Below are 12,045 nucleotides of genomic sequence, written 5' to 3'. Positions count from 1 at the left end.
AAAAAATTAGGTATTGATTCTTACATATTTAAACTTCAGTCACCTTCAAAGTACTGCCCATTTGAGGCAGTACAGCTATTGAGACAGTTTTTCCACTGCTCGAAATAGTTTTTGAACTTGTCAGTTTTGAACCCTTTAAGTGCTTCTAATATTTTTTTATCTCCCCTCTTCTACATGAGCAAAACATTTCCCCTTGAGGACTTTTTCATCCTGGGAAACAAACAAAAAAAAGTTGCTCAAAGTGAGAAAGGGTGAATAAGGAGGGTGGGGCCTGGAAGTCATGCTGTGTTTGGTCAAAAACTGCTGAACACTCAGCACGGTGTGGGCAGGTGCACTTGTAAATCACCCGTCATGAAATGGGCAAATGCACTGAAAGAGTTCCCCCAAAATTCACTGAATCTGAACATAGCCTCTCACAACAACATCAGTTGGTGGGTGCCTTGTTACAGATGGGTTCCTAGAACATTCTCCTAGCAAGGGAAGCCTGTACTACAAGGGGCCTGCCCTCTAGAAGATAATTCTGTTGGGGAGCGGTTTCCCCCTCATATGCTAATTATTAGATGAATTTTGCTTGAGGCTTGAACTTTTGGCAAAGATTTGTACAAGCCTCAAGACTGGACCCCTATCAGCATGAGTCAAAGGACTGGAGAGGTGGAGGAGACAAAGATCTAGAGATTTTGTTCTCTTCCTGGGACTTCTGTTGATGCCGAGGTGTCTCGCACCTCCTGCCCTGCCCATTCTCCCTTCCCTTGCGCACAAGAAGTCCGAATTCTGGGCTCTCTTAAAATGGATTTTGGATTTACCCAAGCTTTAAGGTCAGTACTCCCATGTTCTTGAGCTGGTGCCGCCTTTATCATAAACTTTTCTTATTCCAAACTCTGATGCTTATTGGCTTTCGAAGAGTGGGGTACACAAACCTTGAATCAGTAATAACACCTATTTGGGCCCATTTTTTCAACATGCTCAGCAAAATATGAAAAATATGGTATGCTCTTCATTATTTTTCAAAAGGGAGTTCCATTTATGGAGTATCACCTCAAGAAAAGCAGATAAATGTGTGTGTGTGTGTGTGTGTGTTTGTGTGTGTGTAAAATATCCTTATTTGGTAAAATAGTGGATAATTCTATGTTGACACCTAGAATTTAAAAAACTATATACTTCTCTTTGAAATTTGACAGCATATAAATTACTGCAATTAAAGAACAGGAATTATCAAACTATGGTGAGCAAAAGTAGATTTATAGTTATAATACAAATAAATAATACAATAATTATTAATGTAAGAATAGAGTCTGTTTTGTGTACTTACCTCCATAAACCTATCTTTGTCCACCCCTTATATTTCCTGGTCTGTCCCATACATCAATATAGACTTCCCCTCCAAAGACACATGATGCTCAAGTGACATGGCCTTTCTCTGATTATGATAATTATTACCTTAGGGCTACCTATAGAATAAGAAAACAAATGCGAATTTCCTTGAGTGGGTTGTTGCACTTTTATAAATTATATAGTTTAAACATTATACTTGATTCCTTGCTTTTTCATTGTTAACAGTAGGCTATTGCTGTGTAACACACAATACTTCAGAGTTTAGTGATTTTTAAAAACCAGCATTTATTTAGCTCATTAGTCTATAGGTTGTCTAGGCAGCTATGCAGATCTAGGCTGTGCTTGTTCATTTTACAGTGGGTTGGCTGTTACGTGCGTGAGGTCAGCTGGAGATCAGCTTAGATTTGGCTGGTCTAGGATGCCCTTTCCTGGGGTTTTGGGATGAGTAGGGGAGATCTCTTTCCAGGTAGTGTCTCATATCCGAAAGGCTAGTCAGTGTATTCTCATGGGGGTGGCAGGGTTCCTGAAGAGAATGGAAGTTACGAGGCTTTTTGAAGCCCAACCTCAGAAATGGTTCAGTGTTGCTTCTCTCCCATTCAGTTAGCCAATGCAGGTCATGTAAATGAGCCAGATACAAGGAATAGGGGAACAAACTCCACCTCCTAAAATGAGAAGCCACAAGGCATTACAAAGGGCTTGTATACAGTGAGGGATGGAAAAATTGGTTGTTATTTTTGCAGTTCTCCACATGCTGATTCCCTGTGTTGAATTAGTCAGCAATTCTTATCTGTTCTGTGGCTAAAATATTTTTAAAATTCATCTAACTACCACTAATAACTCTCAGTTACACTAATCCAAGCCACTAGGTCACCTGGTTGACCACAGTAACTCCCTAACTTACCTACCTAACTCCATTCCTGGTCATCTCTAATCTGTTAGGAATGGTTATACTTTAAAAATAGAAATCAACTCTTGTCAACTTCTCACTCTTAGAATAAATTTGCACTCTCTTCCATTCCTGAAATGTCCCACTGTGATCTGACTTCTGCCCAGCATAAGCATTCCCTACTTTCCATGAAGTCCTGGGGCATATCAAACTCAGTTCGTCTCAGGGACTTTGTAATTGCTGGACCCGCTTTCTGGTATGTTCCTTCTCCAACTTTTCATATTTATTTCTTCTCATACAACCACATCTCACAGAGGGTCCTTCCTTAACCACCTATGTCAAGTAGGATGCTACCTTTTCATCATATTGCTTTGTGAATTTCCTTCATAATACTGTTTGGTTTGTTAATTTACATGTTTATTGACTATCTCTTCCACCTGAATGTGTGCTTTATAAAGTCAAAGACAGTATCTGTTATTTGCAGCTTTGTACATAGTAATAAATTAATAAATTAATTTATTAATAATTAAAAATTAATAAATGTTTGTTGGTCTCCTACAGAGCAGAACTCCTACATAAAATTTTTACCAAATAACCAAATTGAGGAATTCTTATATCCTTTTTTAAAAAATGTATATTCGTATGGCTATATACTCAGTTATACCTCATAAATAGTGATAATAACAAATAACCTTTTATTATGGAAATGGAATCAGGATGTTCCAAAGAATTAAAAATGGATACATCTGATGCTCCATATATTGTGATGACATTTACAAAGGAAATATATTAGTATGTTGCTTAATTAATACAATGCAAGTAAACATTTTCAAAAAGGGGTCTTTGCCAGATAAAGGCCCCTCAGTACTCAGAACCTCATTTCCCAAATGGAGAAAAGAGCTCTCTGAAATTGAATTTTATTCATGCTTGAGAGAGAAATGAAATCTCTCCATCATGAAAAATGGGTATCAGGTGTTTTTGATTTCCTTTTATCAGCTGCTAATCGGAAGAGATGAGGGCAGAGAAGCAAGCTAATGAAGAAGCCAGCCGTTTCATAGGCAGTTGTATTGTAGGAAGCTTTGTGATTGTTAATTAGATGATGGCCTTGGGAAATACATTGTGAGAGGGAGAAATGGAGGAGGAAGTGGTATATTGCAAAGCCTCTCCCTAGGAGGATAACATCTAAACGTGTTTATGCTAAAATGTTTTTGAGTCATGAGAACTAGGTTTGAACAAGAGACATCTGGTGTTTGGAAGATGCTAGAGGACCTTTTTCCTTACAGGTCCTTTATACATTAGTAATGATTTGTATCTATACATTAGTAATTATATCATCTCTTAGCATGAATAGTTTAGAAACATATTGCAGTGTACGTTTATAATTTGTAAGGACTGTCAATTAGCTGCAGTACCTTTTCTAGCTGGGAGAACTTCCTTTTGGAGTCTGTAGAAGCCAGGGAAGCTTGATGCTCAGTTTCCTAGCCTCCTTTGCAGCAGGGACACAGGCTTGTGGAACTGCTTGGGCAATCAGATAAACATACCCTAGTCTATGATGTAAAGAAGTGGAACAGGAGAGAATCTGTTTTATCTATTTTATAAGAGCTTATAGTCTAGGGCAATGGTACTCCAAGTATGGTCCACGGACCTGTGCCATCTGCAAACTATTACTGGTCAACAACAGATTAGGGAACTTGTGCCAGGTTCTGGCAATTGTGATCAAAAGGCCAGTAGAAAATATGACCTCTGCAGATGGTGGTGGCTTTTCAAGCTATGCAACAACACCTATTATATTCTCATGGACAGAGAGGGGTACAATTCTAGTCATGGTCCACTTTAGCCTCCTTTGACTCTCCCTAGTTCTTTCTGCAGGCTTCTCAGCAATGGTATGCATTACCTACTACTCTTTCAATAAATTCTTTTACTCTTCAATAAAGCAGGGTCACTTTTTATTGCTTACAGATAAGAACCATAACTAACTCACTCCCATATAAAATGTTAACCATGCAATGAGTAGTTCTTTTTCCTCCTCAAAAATATATAGCCCCTTATGTGATCAACATAATCATATGTTGATGTTGCCCAGCACCATGCAAATAGTGAGATTCTTATTTAGGAAGATTTAGAAGATTTTTTACATTGGTCTTTTATTAGAATTATAACTAATTTTCGAATTAGAGTCTCTTTAGTCAGTGTTATGTTTCACTCTGTCTTTTTAAAAATATGTAGCTTTTTAAAACATCTAGTTGTGTTAATAGAATTCCTGTATTGAACAATTTTCTACTGAGCATGATCATTTTTACTGTGTGTTTTGGGAGGTAACAGGGAGCCAAACAATGGCTGCCTCCACCGAGAGAGTAATTCCCTCTGGTGGAAAATATGGGCAGAAGCTGATAAAGGTTAGCGTGTTAAACAGCTAAAGATGTGTGTAGCTCAAAAATTATTTGTTTATTTAAAATATTTTATTGGGTACTTGCTAAAAACCAAAATTATAAAGCACTAGGAGTCATAACTGACTAATACTTGGGTAAATCTTCCTTAGGAAATACGGCTCTGAAGAGCTTACAGTCTAGGGCGGTGGTGCTCCGAGTGTGGTCCACAGACCTGTGCCATCTGCGGACTGTTGCTGGTCAACAGTGGATTAAGCAACTTGTGCCAGAACACATATCATTCATCAGCTTATGTTTTTCTAGTATATGGGTTTTTTTTTTAAGAAAGCAAATTAATTTACATATTTGTGCAAGTTATTTATCCTGTCATCGATCATAACACACTGTGTTATTGGGTATTTTGAGTAGCAGTAATTTTAAAGGGCTGGAAATAACAGCTGATTACATCAGTCTTTGGAACAGCAAAATATGTCCTCACATTCACATTCATTTCAAAACAAACATTTAAATTAATACTTATTTTAGAGCCCTTATTTATTATCTTTTTCTTTCCATAAGTTAACCCTGGACCGGTGTTAGTACATACAAAGCACTGTTCTGGATTTTGTCAGTTTTACAAAAACATCAAAGTTAACAATGGTCATCTTTGGATTTTTCAGCTTTGTAAGTGAGAAAAGAACAATTGTATACCTTCAAATACCAGGTATGGATGAAAGCTTTGGAGTTTTTAAAATAAGAATTATAGCCCATTAGAGAACTCTGTCTATACAAGTATTTTTAAATAAATATTTGATAAGTTGACTTATATTTTTATCTCAGTTTTGTATATGTGTGTGAGTTAATAGCTCTCAATAAATCTTTAAAAAACCATTTCCCCCTGACGAGGGGAGAATTAAGGAATATTTGTAGATAAAATAATGATAAAATAAGACTTTGGCTTTTTTTGCGAATATCTAAAAGGTTATTTCCTAATATTTTTTAAATTATTCATTCAAATAAAGCACCAGATCTAAAAAGTAAAAACGTTCTTGATCACAGTTAAACTGGAGACAACCAAAACAAACCGGTGGTATTGGAGGACAGAAGAGGAGTTGTGTCTGGAGGATACTGACAGGGAGGGCAAGAGAGAAACTTCTGAGGTGCTGGACGCGTTCCAGGCCTGGGCTGTCTAATACAGCAGCTACCAGACACAGTGGCTATTTAAATGTAAATTACTTAAAATAATACAATTAACAATTAAGTTCCTCAATTGCACTAGCCACATTTGATGTGCTCAGTGACGCAGTGGTTAATGTATTGGGCAGTGTTTAATTATATTTTACTGTATTTCCATAATGGCAGAAAGTCCTCTTGGAGAGTGTTGTATTGGACCGCGATCTGGGTTGTGACTGAGTTATGGATGTGTCAATATTCATTGAGTTGTGTACTGAAGATCTGTCTACTTTATCATAGCAGGTTATTTGTCAGTTTGAAAAGTATGTAAAGAAAAAATTAGACACTTGGTTCTGTTGGCTCTTCCTCTTCAGCTAGAGGGATGTCTGTGTCATTTTTGGACAGTGGGAAGCCTGGGCAGGGACTTAGTCAATACAAAGAAGGTGCATTCCGAGACCTGTACTGCAATGGCTGAGGTGGCCCTCTGTGGAAGGGCAGTGCCAGGGGCACCAAGGAAAAGAGCACTGTCAGTCTTTGGAAGATCAGTACCAGAGAAGGGAAGACCTTCTTTCTCATGGGAGAGCAGAAAGTTTTGGAAACAGGTGTTTATTAATGCTGGGCTTGCTCTCGTCATTTGAAAACTGTGCTGCTGCTTAATGCTGGTGATCTCTTTGTCACTGACTCCTGGGGTGGGAGGGCGGGGAAGAAGCTGGAGCAAAACTAAAGATCAAACAATATAATCTATTAACCTAGATTCACAATTTCTTTTTTCTCGTGGTTTTTACATTGACATTTCCCACTTTTTCTTCTCTTACTTTTTTTCAGATTTTGAGGATTTCAGCAGCGTTAACTCACTTTTCAGTCTTAATTTATTCAAAGCCTATCACCTAAAATGCAGTCTAGGGACCAGCCGCATTGACTTCACCACGAGCTTGTTATTGGGGTCCCCCAGACCCACTAAGCTAAAGCCTGCATTTCAAAAGGAGATTTGTGTGCACATTGCAGCGAGGGAAGCATTGGTGTAGGAGTTCAGAATGAACAGATATATAATATAGAGCACCCAGAATACTGGATAACTGCACTCATTAATTAGGTTGATTATTTTGTAGCCCATTAGCCAAGATGAATTATAGATATTAAATTGACCATCTATGGTCTGCTAAATGTAACATCTGTAAAAGGTTGTTTCCTTCCTGTGAGATATCTCATGTCACAAAGGAGCTGAGTCCCCAGTGTTGAAGTCTACTTTCTTCTAACAAGCATGTAGGGTGTCAAATGTGTTTTATATATTAAAAGTGAAAATTACCTTTTGATGTTGTGTCATTCAGAGTGGAAAATGACATATAAAAAGACAAGTGCACCATTTTAAGCCTTTGACTAAGGCAATGGCAATTTAATAAGATGGCAATTTACTAAAAAGTAACTTGGTACTGACAGCTTTCAATTAATCTCGGAAAGAAGAAAAAGAATGAATAGCCTCAAATGTCAGATAATTAATATTACTTATAGCTAGCTCTGTAAGGTATGTTCTGCTTAAATTTTACTTCATTTTAAATCAAATACTGAGGACACACTCTGATAACTTAATTTGGAAGGAATAAAGGGCCTGTATAGTTTTTTCTTTATTCCCATCAACCTGCTGTTGAAACTTCATCAGCAACTCACACCACAAGCAAATAAACTGTGAATTCCCCCAAATGCCTCTCAGAATAGTTGGAAGGAGCTGATTTTGTTCAAATCAACAGAAGCATGGAAAGCAAAACTTGATATTGAGGGTTATGTTGAAAAGTAATGAGAACTAATGCTAAGTGGTATGGGCGTGCCAACCGTTAAACCCAAAGGCAAGATGGAGATAACTTTGAGTTTGTTTGGCACATCATTCAGGATGGTCATTCCACCACACTAACTCGTAGGTGTGAAAACTCTGCCATGTTGTTGCCTGTTATCAGGGAAATAGTCAAAGTTGTCTGCCACTCTTTTATTCAATCCACAATCTACCCATGTCCCCATTTACTTACTCAGCATGAAGTTGATGATTTCCCCCCCAAATTCTTAATTTGTTAATATTTTCATTCTCTTATCTATTTATTGGACATATGTAAATGCCCATGAAGAATCGTATACTGGAGATGTTAATGCAATCAGACAAGTCCTTGATTTTGATGAGCTTATAGGGCCCAGCTCTTATATAAGTAGTACAGGCCAGTTTTGCTGGTTAAATAAACTAAAAGCAAAATTATTTGTTCTAGGAAAAAGCCATATTGCTTTCTCAGGTTTTTGTTTCTATTTCATAAGCTCTAATATTTCAAGACATCTAAAGATGTATGTATTAAATTCCTGTGAGTGCTGTAACCAGTTGGCACAAACTTGGTGGCTAAAAACAGAAGTCTGTTTTCTCATAGTTCTGAAGGCCGGAAGTCTGAGATCACTACCAATGGCTGAAACTGAGGTGTCAGCAGGGGCGCCCTCCCTCCTGAGGTTCTAGGGAGGATTTGTTCCATACCCCTTCCCACTTCTGGTGGCTGCCAGCATTCCTGGACTTGTGCCTACATCACTCCAGTCTTCAAGACCAGCATCTTCAAATCTCTCCCTTTGCATCACCTTCTCCTCTATGTGTTTACTCTCCCTCTGTCTCTCTCTTCATAGGGATTCAGGCCTTTGCATTTAGAGCCTCTCTGGCTAATTGGGGAAAATCGCCCCCATCTCAAGATTCTTAACTTAATCACATCTGCAAAGTCTTCACTGTAGAAGGTAACATTCACAGGTCCCAGGAACTAGGATATGGATATCTTTTGGGGGACTGTTTTTCCGCTCACCACAGACTTCAAGGAATAAGGGCATTTCCCTTTAAAATGTTGCTTATGCTTAAAGAACAGATACTGCATCTAGCATATCCCATCACAGTATTTACCAGGAGGTCTGGTCTTGTCGATGTTAGCACTTCCTTAGGGACACCCTAAAGAGGGAGAGAGCAAGGAAGTGACAGACCCAGGGCTAATTCGGTTCCTACAAATGGATTACATTTTAGATTTAGAAAACATTCATTTATGACTATAACCAGATATTGGTGGCCCTCTTGAAACCTTACTGTTTGGAAGTGAAGTACATAAATAAATCTGGGAAAATAAAATTATTTTCTTTAGTCCATCCTGAATTGACTTCGTGTGTGTTGTCTACGGCAGGAGTATAGAGCAAACAAATGAAAGGGAACTATATATATAACAGGAAGGGTTGCAAGCTTGTCTGCTGATTGAACAGAACTTGGTCTATTTGCTTATACTGAAGATGCCTCAGGGACTTCAGCTAGGAGAATGATCATCAGTGTGTGTAATTTATTTATGGGATATTTAGATGCCTTTATTGCACGAGATTGAAAACAATTAAATCCTACTTCTATCTGATGAATGAAAGAGTGACTTGAATAGAGTAATGGGCTCCTATATTCATCTGTGGGCAGTTCCGCTTTAGTTTCACAGTTAACCTTTGTTATGAGACAATAAAAGTAAGATGATTTTCTCTTTCACTTTTTATTCATTTGGCTTTTGCATGGAAGAAACAGTGTATACTTGGCACCTGATATTTCCAGTGCCATCTGTCTGTTGGCTTCCTTGCTGTGAACAGATTCACAGTATCATGTGGGTGTGTGGGAAGGAAATCATTATTAGAATCTTTTCTAAGAAGGTCAACTCTGTGCAGCATCTGAATGCCCTTGGGGTGTGAAGGTTGGATAATACATTGCTTTATTCAGTTCTCCTTGCTCTGTGCCTTAAGAAGACATGGTCATCATAGGACCTTGCTGGCCTCCAACCTCCTTTTACATCTTTTAAAGGTAAGATTTAAAGTAAGGACAAAATGACAGATCTCTGAGTAGCTACTTCTAATGTTGACCTGACATTTTTCAAAGTATTGCTTTCAGGAACGGAAAGAGGGGGGGATTTTTTTCTTTGCTAGATCATTGGGATCCTACTTAGTGTTGCCGGAAGAAGTGCGTTCATCAAAGATTTCATACAAGCCCGCAAGAGATCCCCAGGTGTTAACTAGTGGCCTTATCACTCCCCCAACAAAGTCCTTTGCCCTTAGCACTGTGCTTATGATAGAGCCTGACAGTTTGTAGAGCACCTTGGGGTTTTTAAAGCAATTTTATAGATGTTATCACATTTTCTCCTCAGAATAACCCTCTAAAATGGTCTGGGCAGGTATTAATCTTGAATTTATTGATGAGAAAATTGAGGCTAAGAGAGGTCAAATAACTTACTCAAAGTCATATCATTCTTAATCAACAGACTGGAGGCTAGAGCTCATTCCTCCAGAACCTTAATTCTTATTGTTAACCGTGACAGACATATTCACATTCCTTCAGGGACCTCCTGGATAATATAATTTAGTGAGGTCGGGAGGGGTAAGAAAAGAGTGGTGGGCTCAAGGGTGATCTACTGGAGTGAGAACAGTTTTTGAAGGTGTTGTACTGTCAACCCCCTTCCCTCCCTCCGTCCCTCCCTCCCTCCCTCTATTTTCGGTTAGTAAGAGCACAACCTTACTAGGTCTCAGCAAACCATACACTTACCGCTCTTGTCTTTCAACTTTGCAGACAATTTAAAAGGTAAAGTACATGAAACTGTAAACTGTGGTGGTCCAGCAGTTTGCATAAATAAGGTTAACTAGAGGCCAATCAGTGGTAACATTTGGCAGTGCAGTCAAAGTGACAGAGGAGAGATTTGGAATGGTCAGCCCAAGGTCTTGTGTTGGTTCCATTGCAAAAGGCTGAGCCATAATATTGGGGTCTGAGAGACCATCTAGTTAAACTCATTTGCAAGTATTTTAGGCAGTGTAGGCATTATAGCAGTTATCAACTATAACAACAATGCTGCATAAAAAAACATAAAACATCAGTGGCATATTGCAGTTAACTGTTTACAGTCATGGGTCTTGCAACAGCCAGGGGTCAGTTGTACAGCTCTGCTGATCTTGGCTTGGCTGTGCCCACTTACGTGTCCGCACTTTGCTGGCTAGTGGCTGGCCTAGGCTGGCCCCAGCTGGAAAGAGTGGGGCAACTCTGCGCAGCTCCATTTGTCTCTCACCCTCCAGTAGGCTAGCCCAGGCCTGTTCTCAAGGGGAAAGGAGTAGTGCAAAAGCAAAAGAGGGAAAAGACAAGGTCTCTAAAGACCTAGCCTTGGATTGGTAAACTGTTGTTCTGTTGGACAAAGCACATCACCTGGGGTGGAGAGATACACCTCACCTTTTTGGAAGCAACTCCAAGGCCATATGCCAAGAGGTAGGGTAGGAGGACAGTTATTACTAAATACTAGAGACATTACTAAATCTACCAACAAAATTACCTAACAGAGTAGGAATTAGCAATAGGATAGAACCAGGCCTCTTTCCCCACTCCCACACTAATGTCTTTCACATCATTCTGGAGAATCTCAATTTGCCTTAGGTTCTGCACCTCCCCACACATACGCCCTAGGTATTTGGAATTTTTGGTTCACTGCTGAGCTCCCTACTAATCCCCCAGTTGTGCTGGGGCCTTGTGCTGTGCCAACACTTCCCTAATCCCTGCCACGGTATTAACTTTTAGCTATGCAGTTTGCTGATAAAGTCCAGTGGTGGCTTCAACATTTTCACTCCAGAAGAACACTTATAATTTATTTTCCCTATAGATTCCATGTTTGGAAACTGTTTTGTATCACAGTTTTTAATATTTACTTATTTATTATTATTTTTTATTTTTGTTCCAGTGCAGTTGTCTCCATTTTACCCCCACCACTCCTTCCTGCCCCTCCCATGCCTGCCTCCCATCCTCGATCCTACCCGCCTTGGCTTTGTCCATGTGTCCTTTATACGTGTTCCTTGATGACCCTTCCCCTATTTTCTCCCATTATCCCTCCCCTCTGGTTACTGTCAGTTTGTTCTTTATTTCAATGTCTCTGATTATGTTTTGCTTGCTTGCTTGTTTTGTTGGTTACATTCCACTTACAGGTGAGATCAAATGGTATTTGTCTTTCACCCCCTGACTTATTTCACTTAGTGTAATGCTTTCCAGTTCCATCCATGACGTCCTGAAGGGTAGGAGCTCCTTAATAGTTATTTTTGTCTTTAAAAATATAAAACATAGGCAACTGCCAAATAGAGCTTCTGGTTGGCATGAGATACTGCACTGAGCAAAAGCTAGACAAAAGTAACTATCGTTTCTGCTTCGGTTAGCTTGGACCGGCATTTTCATAGGTAAATACCCAAGTGTGGTTAGGCTTTTTTACTCTGTCTTCACTGATTCCAGGTTGAGAATCT

General features: G+C 39.1%; 1 protein-coding gene across 3 annotated transcripts in view; it reads left to right on the top strand.

The window, feature by feature from the left end:
• The window catches only part of PAK5 (p21 (RAC1) activated kinase 5), a 267,718-nt gene that overhangs the window by 71,866 nt on the left and 183,807 nt on the right, over positions 1 to 12,045 (top strand). Inside the window, exon 1 of one of the 3 annotated variants that reach the window (XM_054574047.1) lies at positions 9,485 to 9,586. The exons of the other annotated variants lie outside the window; for them this stretch is intronic. The gene's annotated coding sequence lies outside the window, so the exon portion shown is untranslated. Of the gene's footprint in view, positions 1 to 9,484; positions 9,587 to 12,045 lie in introns of those variants that run through there. 3 annotated transcript variants of the gene reach the window in all.

The sequence above is a fragment of the Pteronotus mesoamericanus genome, unplaced genomic scaffold (genome assembly GCF_021234165.1).
Source record: "Pteronotus mesoamericanus isolate MK-2021 breed Mesoamerican mustached bat unplaced genomic scaffold, CSHL_Meso_final contig_25, whole genome shotgun sequence".
NCBI lineage: Eukaryota > Metazoa > Chordata > Mammalia > Chiroptera > Mormoopidae > Pteronotus > Pteronotus mesoamericanus.
The sequence above is the reverse complement of the archived record's forward strand: the minus strand, read 5'-3'. Positions and strand labels throughout refer to the sequence as shown.